The 12006-nt window shown below is 41.6% G+C and overlaps 1 protein-coding gene and 1 pseudogene across 1 annotated transcript in view; both read left to right on the forward strand.

The window, feature by feature from the left end:
* The window catches only part of LOC105756583 (60S ribosomal protein L9-like), a 6222-nt pseudogene extending 1944 nt beyond the window's left edge, over nucleotides 1–4278 (forward strand).
* MRPL48 (mitochondrial ribosomal protein L48) overlaps nucleotides 1–12006 on the forward strand; it is a 73792-nt gene that overhangs the window by 45332 nt on the left and 16454 nt on the right. The window lies entirely within an intron of this gene.

Consider the following 12006-nt stretch of genomic DNA (forward strand, 5'->3'; position numbering starts at 1 on the left):
CTATCACCAGCTTTTCTGTCCCCTCCTGCCTTCTAGTCCTTGTCCCTGGACTGCTGTGCCTCATTAGTCCCGTTTTGTTTTATGGGGCTGTCCAATCCCCAGCTGAACGGTGAACCTCGAGAGTGACTTCACCACTGAGCTAAAAGGGTGTCCGGGGGCCATACTCTCAGGGTTTTTCCAGTCTCTGTCAGGTGAGTAAATCTGGTCTTTTTTTTTGTGTGTTAGAGTTTTGTTCCACATCCTTCACCAGCTCTGTCTAGGACCCTCTGTTGTGATCCTGGTCAGAGCAGTCATTGGTGGAAGCTGGGCACCATCTAGCTGTACTGACCTCAGTCTGGTGGAGGCCGTGGTAGCTGTGGTCCATTAGTCCTTTGGACTAATCTTTTCCTTGTATCTTGTTTTCTTCATTCTCCCTTGCTCCCTGAGGGGTGAGACCAGTGGCGTATGTTAGATGGCTGCTCACAGGCCTTTAAGACCCCAGATGCTACTCATGACTATTATTTTATGTTTTATAGTCCAGTCTGATCTTTGTCTGAAGAGTTGGCTTCGGGAATGTTTTTAGTTCTGGGTTAACAGAGCGTACGGGGACCATGGATGGCTTCGAGGGTTCCTCCATTCTCAACCAGACCATGAAGTCTGGTCTTTTTATGTGAATCTGAGTTGTGCACCACACTTTTCTCCTGTTCCGTACGGACTCTCTGTTGTGTTCCTTGTCAGGGCAGTCATTGGTGGTAGCTGGGCACCATCTAGTTCTTCTGGTCTCAGGCTGATGGAGTCTCTGGTTTATGTGGCCCTTTTGTCTCTTGGACTAACATTTTCCTGGCATTTTTCATGTTCTTCATCCTCCTTTAGCTCCAAGTGGGTTGGGACCAATTGATGCATCTTAGATGGCCGCTTGTAACCTTCTAAGACCCCAGACATCACTCACCAAAGTGGGATGCAGAACATTTTCTTAATAAACTTTGTTATGCCAATTGACCTAGATGTCCCCTGAAACCATGGTCCCCAGACCCCAGGCCCCGCTACTCTGTCCTTCGAAGTGTTTGGTTGTATTCAGGAAACTTCTGAGCTTTTGGTTTAGTCCAGTTGTGCTAACTTCCCCTGTATTGTGTGTTGTCCTTCCCTTCACCTAGGATAATTCTTGTCTATTATCTACTTAGTGAATACCTATCTCCCTCCCTCCCCACCCTCCCCACCCTCGTAACCATCAAAGAATGTTGTCTTCTGTGTTTAAACCTTTTCTTGAGTTCTTGTAATAGTGGCCTCATACAATATTTGTCCTTTTGCGACTGGCTGATTTCACTCAGCATAATGCCTTCCAGATTCATCCATGTTGTGAGATGTTTCACGGATTCCTCATTGTTCTTTATTGTTGCATAGTATTCACTTGTGTGTGTACCATAATTGGTTTATCCATTCTTCTGTTGATGGACATCTAGGTTGTTTCCATCTTTTTGCTGTTGTGAACAGTGCTATATGTACTGGATGTGCATAGATCTATTCATGTGGTGGCTCTTATTTCTCTAGGATATTGAAATATATATGATCTTGAATTTATTATCACAGATAGCTGGGAGTTAATTCTAAGTATTATAAGAATATTTAGCCAATTTCTCTGGCCCTAGCTGCATGATTGCTTCTGTGTGGTTAGGTTTCTGTTTTTGTCCAGAGAATTTTGTGATGGAGTGGCCTGAAAGTCAGAAGATCTGACTTTGAGTTTTGATTCTATCATTTCCTGTAAACAATACAGTTAGGAAGATTTTGCTGTTCTACTTGGGGAGACTTCCACATTGCTTTTGGCTCTTTGGCTTACGTTAATGTTCCCATGCAACAGTGTACATCTTCCATTGTCTCTCTCTCCTTGGCAGAGGTCCAAAAGCACTGTATTTGGGCTTCAGAAGCCACTAAACTTGCTGTGTCCTCCTGAGCATCATCCTAATATCAAGGAATTTCATGAGAGAAACATTGCCAGGTCTGAGGAAACAGATGCCCTACTAAAATTGTTCCTTTGTAGTGGGAAGAGAACCAAAGTGGAAACCAGGAAACTTGTGTTCTAGGCCTCGTTCTGCCACTTCTCAGCGTAGTGACTCTGGGTAAGTTACCTTACCGCTCTAGGCATGATGAGCCCAGAAATTATATGTAAAGTGTTCTCTGTGTATGAATTTTTCTAAGAAGAGTCCATACTTTTTATCAGAGTTTTCACAAAGGCTGAGAAACTGTGGACTAGAATATCTTTAAGAGTCTGTTACCTCTTTGCTGCATCTACTGTGAGAATGAAGACTTCTCAGCAACCAGACTGTCGACATTCTGGAAAATGTTGCCATTAGTCTGAAGGGATGCACGGTTATTGTGAAGGGCCCCAGGGGAACCTTGTGGAGAGACTTCAATCACTTCAATGTAGAACTCAGTCTCCTTGGAAAGGAAAAGAAGAGGCTTCATGTTGACAAATGGTGGGGAAATAGAAAGGAACTGGCTACAGTTTGCACTATCTGTAGTCATGTACAGAACATGATTAAGGGTGTTACATTGGGCCTCCATTACAAGTTGAGGTCTGTGTGTGCTCACTTCCCCATCGATATCGTTATTCAGGAGAGTGGGTCTCTTGTTGAAATCTGAAACTTCTGGGGTGAAAAATACACCTGTAGGGTTCAGATGAGGCCAGGTGTTATTTGTCCAGTATCTCAAGCCCAGAACGGAGCCTAAACCTGTTGCAGTCGTGCCAGTTCCGACTCGTAGTGACCCTATAGGGCCAAGTAGAACTGCCCCATAGGGCTCCCAAGAAGCAACCACTGGATTCAAACTGCTGACCTTTTGGTTAGCAGCCAAGCTCTTAACCACTGCACCACCAGGGCTCCAAGCCCGGAAGAATGAGTTAATTCTTAAAGGAAACAACATTTAACTTGTATCAAATTCAGCTGCTTTAATTCAGCAAGCCACGACAGTTAAAAAGAAGGATATCTGAAAATTTTTGGATGATACCTATGTCTCTGAAAAAGGAACCATTCAACAGGTTGATGAGTAAGATCTGAGAGTTGTCTAGCTGCAGAAACAAGGCCAGATGATTCATAAGACCTATGGGTGATATTTTTAAAGATGCAATATTTCATCTATTCATTTGGGTCTTTTTATTTTTAAAAGCTATCTCTATCCTAAATACTACTAAAGATCTGTAGTCTTCAATAAAACTATGCTTTCCAACTTAAAAAAAAAAAGTCTTTCAGCTCTGATATCATGTGACTCTATGATGCTATGAGATATTTATTGAACATATATTATGTGCTAGGCACTGTTGGGGATGCCTTGCCCATTCAGAGTGGGTTGCAATAAAATCTTACAGACTAAATGAACAAGAACTAGATCATGCTCTAAGGGAGCTGGTGAACCAGTAGAGGAAATAAGACACAGATAATTATGCTCCCAGGCAGAAAATGACAAGTGTTAAAAGTACAAAGTGCTATTAAAATTCAGAAGACTGATTTACACCCTTACTGAGTTGTGACACCTTAGAGTGAGTTGCTGGAGTTGTTTTATTTTGGGAAATCCCCCTTCTCCTAAAAGCCGGACATAAATTGGCAGAAAATAAAATTAGTTTTGTTTGGGTGTTTTTTGTTTTTTAATTTTTTTGGTATCCTCCCTCTAAGATAATGCATATGCTGACCCACTTCTTAGCTTGATATAAAAGGCAGCATAATTCCATCTGTCCCCGTCTTCCTGTCCAGCCTCTTCACCCATCTTATAGATACCACACTTCAGCTGCATTGGGCCTCATGCTTTTCATCCAAATCATCATGCTCTTTTAAGGCTTCTCACATGCCTTCTGTCTACTTGGAAGAGCTTCTTCCCTTCTTTACTTGGCTAACTCCTCCTCAAGCTTTAAACCCCACTGAGGAAGCAGGATGAGGAGGTACAAGAACGAATCTCCCCTTCTCAGAAGTCTCCCTGGATTTCCCAGACTGGGTTACTTGCACTACCATGCACTGCCACAGTTCTTTGTGCTTGCTCTGTCACAGGACTCATTGCCCTATGTTTTGATGATGATCTTCCCTTCTAGACTGTGAGATCCGTAGGACAGAGGCCATGTCTCATTTTTCTCTGTATCCTCAGTGTCCAGCACCGGGCCTGGCATCATGCAGGAAACAGTAAACGTTGATTAAGCTGAACTGAAATGTAGCTATTGGAGCTGCCTGAGGCTTTGCAAATCAGAACTGGCAAACACAACTCCACTGCAAACAGCTGGCTCCAGATGACTTTGGTTGCTTGAGGGGAAAGATGCTCCCTTTGGTTAGGGCTGTAAGCTTTTTTTTTTTTTTTTCCATTTTTAATGTCATTCAATGACTCAGGATGGCTAGGGCAGTAGTGCTGTATATTGGTGGAAGCTGCTTCCAGGCTTCTCGCTTCCTGCAAGGGACAACACAATGAAAGCGCTAATCTGTCAGTTTACAGAGGCTCAGCCCCACGTCCCTGTCTCTTTTACTGCTTTGGGGAATTGGACTGGATAAGGTAGAAGGAGTCTTGTGGCCCCCTTTCCTTCTCTCCCTACTCCTAGAAAAAAACAATTAGTGGCCAGATTTTCATTTCTTCCTCTCTGGGTCTGAGTCTGGCCTGTCTGCTTTCTTGAGCCCAATGTGCCTGAGACAAAAGTTAATTCTACTGCACAAAATGTCCAGTTCTTGCCCCATTTCTGTTGGTATAATCCCTTCATTCCTCCTTCCAAAGGTCCCACAGTTAGTCTTGTGACTCCTGAACCTTGGGAAGTAAAAGGACATCTTCTTCATCTCAGCTTTCCTTGTGAATCCTGGTTTTACCTCTTTCTTTCTTGCATGGCCTGGTTTATGCCTCTAAGTTAGTTCCCATCCCTCCATCCTATGCCCTGTCCTTGATGCTTCTCTGAGGATGTAGTGAGAGGAGAGATGAGCATGAAGCTTCCTCTTGGGTGGCACCATCAGAGATGACAATGAATTGTGGTCTTCCAGGCCCTCCACAATTTGGGCCCAGCCTCCTCAGTGATTTCCCTTTTTGTACCTTATGTTTCAGGCACATTTTTCCAAATACTCATGCTCTCTCTTGATGACATGCCTTTGCATGTGCTTTTTCCTCTGCATGGATGATGCCCATCTTTTACTCTGTGGTGTTCATCCTGCAAGAACCAGCTTGACCCGTGGCATAAAGGGATCACATTTCACAGTGCATCTCAGACCTAGCACTGTGTCTGTAGATCTCATTATTCCCTCAGGGCCCTTTTAAATTCAACAGAATTTAAAAGGCTTCAGATTTTTTTCTGAGTGATTTATATTTGATAGAAATAATAGTAATAGTCCCTCACATTTGTATAGTGCTTAGTCACTTTTTCTCAGACCAGTTACTCACTTGCCTTCAGCTATGGTCCAGCCTCCAATCTTGAGCTAATAGCAGCCCAAGAATCAGAGGATCGCCAAGAGGAAGAGGTGGGAGGATGAAATGGAGGCAACATAAATTGCTGTCAATCTTTATTTGTTATATGTTCTTATTTTTCCAGGCCCTGGGACAAGAGAGTAAGGTGTATTTGTTGTAACTCAGGCATATTTCCTTCCTCCTTATTGAATGGCCCCTAGGAATCAAGATTCCCTTGGAAACTTCATGCTGTTTTTACTGTTGACATAAAGGAAGTGACTGTCATTTTTGACACCTATTTATTTTGTTGTAGCATCCATATATAGATCAGCGTTTATAGCCAAGTGTCTGTGAGGAGACTGTGGCACCATTCCCAGAAGCAAATCAGAATCATTTTATGGTGACAGCTCTAGCTTGTTGGGTGCCGAAAGACTGGTTTTGCTGGTCTAGTGATTGTAAGGAAGGCTAGACACAAATTATATGACTGGTTTAGGGAGTGTTGTTTTATACTAGCATCCATATTTTCTCTCAAGTCTTTTTGTATAACTCATTGAAAATAAAATTCACGATTGAGCATCTACTATGTGCCAGGCACTATGCTGAGCTCCGATGATGCTCAGATGAGTAGGACACAATTTTTTCCTACAAAAAGCTTACAGTCTGCTGGGAAAGATAATACTTAAAAATGTAACTAGAGAAATATCCCCTGAAATCTTCTTTGGACAAATAGTAGTTTAGCTTAATTAGTAAAGAATATCTGCCTTGAACATTGTGCTCTTCTAGGAACTATCTATATGGGATCAAATTGACAACAACTGGAAAGATTAGATAGGAAATTTAGGGCGCAATGGACAGTTTATGTTGATGGGGGAGGAAGAACCCAGAAAAGGAGGGTAAGAATGTTTGCACAACTTGAAGAATGTAATCAATGTCACTGAACTGTACACAGAAATTGTTGAATTGGTGTATTTTCTGTTGTGTATATTCTCAGCAATAACAAAAAATAAATAAAAAATGTAACTAGATACATTGTGGTAAATGCTTTACAAGAGGAATGAACTAGCAAGAGAGCAAAGATAAACAAGTAATTCTCCTTGAAAGAGTCAGTGAAGGTGTCACAGAGTTCAGCTCAACAAATATTTATTAAATGCCACCTATATGCTTGGTACTGGGCATGTAACGTTGAACAGGACACTCCTCTAGGAGTATCCGGTTGCTTGGGTAGCTGCTGACACTGGGCCTGTAAAGAACATAAAAAAGTTCTCCAGAGCTTTTCTAGGCACAGGGAGTGACTCCTCTGAAGACTTTTTGCCCCCTGGTCTCCAGCCCACTGGAAGTCTTACCCTGCCTTGCATATTCTGCTAAATGACAACTGTGTCAGATTTTTAGAAGGATGTATATTTGATGTGAATAATAGTAATAATCCCTTTCCATTTTCAAAGTGCTTTCACATTCATTATCTCAGAGCCTCTCAAACCATACTCCCTTGGAACTCTGGTGGTCCTAGAGCTGAACCCCTCCTCAAGTTGAATAATGACAGTCTTTTCCAGATTTTAGAAAAGCATTAAGTTAATGGATAGAATTTCCTAAATCTCAAGTTTTTCTCCCATCAGTTTTACTTGATGAAAACAAATATTAACAGAGGCAGTCATATGTGCTTTCATGTTTTATGAGATGCAGAGGACTCCATGTATGTAATATAACCATGTTTTCTGCTAGTAAAGTCATTCTTGTTGTATATGATGAAAATAGTTCATGATGTTTCACAAAGAGAAGCAGGATGTTTTAGGCCCTTTGTAACCAGAACAAATTTGAAAACCATGCCTTTTGATTCACCATCAATCCTGTGAGGTAGGCAGGGCAGAAAAGGAAATTGATTCAGGAGCATAAGTGATATCTCTACAACCACATGGCTAGTAAACGACGAAACCAGAACCAGAATTCAATTCAACTCAGCAAAAAAGTATCAACACTTATGATGTGTTGTGAGGTTGTTAACCATTGTCATAGGGCAACATGTGTACTAACTGTTAAATGAGAAACTATTGTCTTCTGTAAGCCTTCATCTAAAGTGAGAATAGCAGCACAATTGGAAGAGCGTAGTTGCTGTCACTGAACTGTGCATATAGAAATTTTTGAAATGGTGTATCTTTGGCTATGTATATTTTCACGAAAAAAAAAAAAAAGGTCGAGAAGGAAAAGGGTTGACATGTTGTGGGGTTGTTAACCAATGTCATAAAACAATATGTGTACTACTGTTTAATGAGAAACTATTTGTTCTGTAAGCCTTAACCTGAAGTACAATAAAAAAATAAATAAATAAACAGTAAAAAAAAAAAAGTATCAACACTTAATATTGCTAGGCTTTAGGGGTACAAAGATGAGTGAGATATAGTACCTTCTTATATGAGTTAGGATAGTGGTTCGGCTGCCATAATAGAGAGACCCACAGTAATAGGGGCCTAAACTGCATAAAAGTTTCTGTCACTCTCACATAAAAGTAAAAATAGATATTCTAGCTTTTTGTTTTGCCATACTTATCATGCTGCTTCAATCTTATGGTCCAAGATGGCTGCTCTCTCTTCAGCCATCATGTCCACATTACAGCCAGCAGGAGTCAGAAAGGGGAAGCAGTGGGCATGCTTCTTCCCTTTAAGAGTATGTCCAAGAAATTACATATATCACTTCTGCTCATATCTTGTTGGCCAGAACTTAATCACATAACCATACCTAGCTGCAAGATTGCTTGGGAAATGTAATTTTTATTATGCATAATGATGTGCTCAGCTAAAACCAGCAGTTGTGTTGTTATTAAAGGAAAAAGAGAGAATAAATATTGGGGAAATTGGCAGACTCTGCACAGTCCTTAAAGATAAAGACAGAGGTTAAGAGATAATATTTTAGAATTAGGCAGACCTCGGTTCAAGATTCAACTCTGATGTTTACTAGTTGTGTGTCCTTGAGTACATTACTTGGATACATTACTGAACTTTTCCAAGCCACAGTTTCCTTGACTTTAGATAGGGAATTATACTTCCTATTGTTGTTGTGAGGAGTAAGTTAAATAAGAAAATTCCAACTACTTAGCATAGTGCCTGAAACATAGCATCCATAAATGATGATGATGACAATGATGATAGCATTTGTTCCTCTTTTTACAATTTCATAGCATTCTGTTCTCCTCCCTCAAAACATGCATCTCCTTATAATTATTTGTTCTGTATATGCCTTTCCCACCCAGTAGGTTGTAAGCTTCAGAGAGCAGGGACTATGGTTGTCTTATTCACTATTATATCGCTAATGCTAATCCTCGTCTGGCTCAGAATCAGTGGTCAGTAAATATTTGTTTGATATTTAATGAATGCATGTGGTAAGTGATAGTGGTGTATATGGTGGGTGGGGGGTGCTATGGCAGTACATAGGCTAGGTACCTAATTCAGCCTGAGAGATCAGGGAAGACTTTCTGGAAGAGGTACGTCTGAGCTGAATGTTACAAAATGAGTAGGAGGTGCTCATATTAAGGGTGTGGGTGAGGACTCAAAGGCTTTGCCGGGAGAGGAAATATTCTGCGTAAAGGTAAGGAGACACTGATCATGGAAACGAAGTTGGGAAACTTGGCAGTTTATTAATCCTGGAGTCTCAAGTGGGCACCAGGGCATGAGGGGAGATGAGGCCAGAGAAGTAGCCGGATCTGGGTCATGGAGGTCTGTGTGTGTCATGCTATAAACCTCGGGATACTGACTCTGCTCCTTTTAGCTGCACCCACCGGACACAGTTGCTCTTGGGTTTCTCTTAGGCATTTAATTGGCAGGGTACAGGCAAGGTAGTTGTGTTGGAGTCACCTCTCACATGGGAGGTCGGCTTCTCTTTATGATTAAATAGAAGAGAATCTGCTCTCTCATCTGTGTCTTTTATCTCACTCTGGATTACAAGCCCTTTAATGGCTGGGACTGTGTTTTCTATTTCTTTGGTGTCTTTTCCTGGTAGAACCGCACTTTCCACACAGCAAGTGCTTAATAAATGCTTCATTCTATAAAGAATACCAATAAGATATCAGGAGCATGCTTAACCTCCAATTTATAGTAATGTCCTATTTATGTACATTACACCACCTTTTTCTAAGATACCATTTAGTGAGTAACTACTATATACCAGCTGCTGTAACTACTATGTGCCAGGCTTTAAAGCATTATTTCATTTTATAATATTACAAAGGGCATATTTTATTTAATCCTCAGAATATTCTATGGTTATTAAAGACCCTGTTTTACATGTAAGAAATATGAGAGATTAAATGATTTGCCCAGGTGGCTACCAATTTTCAGAGCTAATATTTGAATTGAGGGTAGTCAGAACCCATTTAAAGTGTATGCCTTTTCCATTTTATATGAATTCAGTATTTACGTAGCCTCACAATAATTTTAGGTGTTCTGGATGAGGAAACTGAAGCCTAGAGAAGTCACCCAATATCATGTAGTGAATACACAGATAGTCAGGATTTGAGCCCTAATTTTTCTTTGACTTCCATGTAAGGCTAGTGCTTTTTAAGCAGCACCAGGCTTTGCCTCCTTGCTGCCCCAGTCAGAGCCAAGCCTCCTGTCTGATGTGCATCACTCAGCTGTGCCACATTAAGTTATAAACGTCACTTGATCCTTATGGACCTCAGAGCTCATTATGGACTGTTCAAACTCCCTGGTATAAATTTTGTTATTTCTATTTCTGGAAGCTGAATATGTGGCAGGCATATTAGCCTTTTTGTTTGAGGATTAGGACAACACAATCCTTCCTAACTTTTCCGTCCTCGAGAATGTTCCCTTTAGTAATAGGTAAGCCCTATCACTTTAGCAGGAGCTAGAGGAGAGAGCCTGGGCTTGGAGGCAAAGACTCAACTTCCAGCCATGACTAGACATGAAGTAGTTACCTTTGCCATTTCCTTACTGTTGTAACCTTAACAAGTCATTTCTTCCTTCCGGGCCTTGACTTCCTTCCGGGACTTGACTTCTTCTTGTGTTAAGTTACGGAGGGAAGAAAGGAGAGACTAAATGATCTCTAAGATCCCGAACAAATCTGTCTTGGAAGAAGTACAGCCAGAAAGCTCCTCAGAAGCAAGGATGGCGAGACTTTGTCTCACTTACTTTGGACATGTTATCAGGAGGGACCAGTCCCTGGAGAGGGACATCATGCTTGGTAAAGTAGAGGGTCAGCAAAAAAGAGGAAGACTCTTGTCTTAGTCATCTAGTGCTGCTGTAACAGAAATACCACAAGTGGATGGCTTTAACAAAGAGAAGTGTATTTCCTCACAGTAAAGTAGGCTAAAAGTCCAAATTCAGGGTGTCAGCCCCAGGGGAAGGCTTTCTCTCTCTGTTGGCCTTCTCATTAGTCTTCCCCCAGGCTAGGAGCTTCTCCGTGCAGGGACCCCGGGTCCAAAGGACATGCTCTGCTACTGGCATTGCTTTCTACTGATACGAGGTCCCCAATTCTCTGCTTGCTTCCGTTTCCTTTTTATCTCTTGAGAGATAAAAGGTGTTACAGCCCACACCCCAGGGAAACTCCCTTTACATTGGATCAGGGATGTGACCTGGCTAAGGGTGGTGTTACAATCCCACTCTAATCCTCTTTAACGTAAAATTTCAAACACAAAATGGAGGACAACCATACAATACTTGGAATCATGGCCCAGCCAAATTGATACACACATTTATTGGGGGACATAATTCAATCCATGACAACTCTCAACTAGCTAGATTGACACAGTGGCTGCAACAATGGGCTCAAACATAGCAATGATTGTGAGGATGGCACAGGACTGGGCAACATTTCATTTGTTGTATGTAGGGTTGCTATGGGTTGGAATCAACTTGATGGCACCTAACAACAATAACAGCAAAGATCCTTTCCAACCTGTGATTCTAATGTAATTTCTTTCTGTATCTGCTATTTCCTAGAAAAGTTTCCCAGTAACCTTGGGAAGGTCATTTTCATTCAGAAGACCGTGGTTTTATGTCTGTAAAATAGGGGTGATAATGTGGACGTTTTTGTACAAAACAAGTTTAATAATTTATCCCATGGCCCATTTTGGGGACCAAGTGCAATCCTACAGGGACATAAGAATGGCCACCTTTGGCCATCCCACAGTGAATCCAGGCCAGCAATAGGAATGCCAGAGTTTGCTGGTGTTCAGTAGTCCGTTTTCTCTGCCACTGTACAGCCACTTTTCTCCTAGTCTGCCTCTCCTCCATGTGCAGTCAGGATGGCCTTCCCAAAACACAGCCCTGGTCATGTATATCCCTTGTACAGGTATCTTTAATAGATCCCCATGGCAGTCATGAGGGCCTGTACTCAGGCAGTAGGGATAAAGAGGAAAGATGAATGAGAGAAAGAGTGGGTAGATACAATTATAGGAACTGGTATTATATGTAGTCAAACTCTTGCTGGCTATGCTGTGTCTGGCTCAGAACTAAAATATAATAATGGGCTCCTGATGGTGTGGATCAGTCTGGACAGATCTAGGCCAACACGGAAAAGCAAGTAAGATGCCAAGAGGGATACTGGATCAACTTTCTTTCTTTCTTTTTTTTTCCCCCTTTAAGTGACACCTTTGAAGAGCCTGGCATTTTCCCTGCCTTGGCAAAGCCT

This window comes from Trichechus manatus, unplaced genomic scaffold (assembly GCF_000243295.1).
Source record: "Trichechus manatus latirostris isolate Lorelei unplaced genomic scaffold, TriManLat1.0 scaffold00088, whole genome shotgun sequence".
In the NCBI taxonomy this organism is placed as follows: Eukaryota; Metazoa; Chordata; class Mammalia; order Sirenia; family Trichechidae; genus Trichechus; species Trichechus manatus.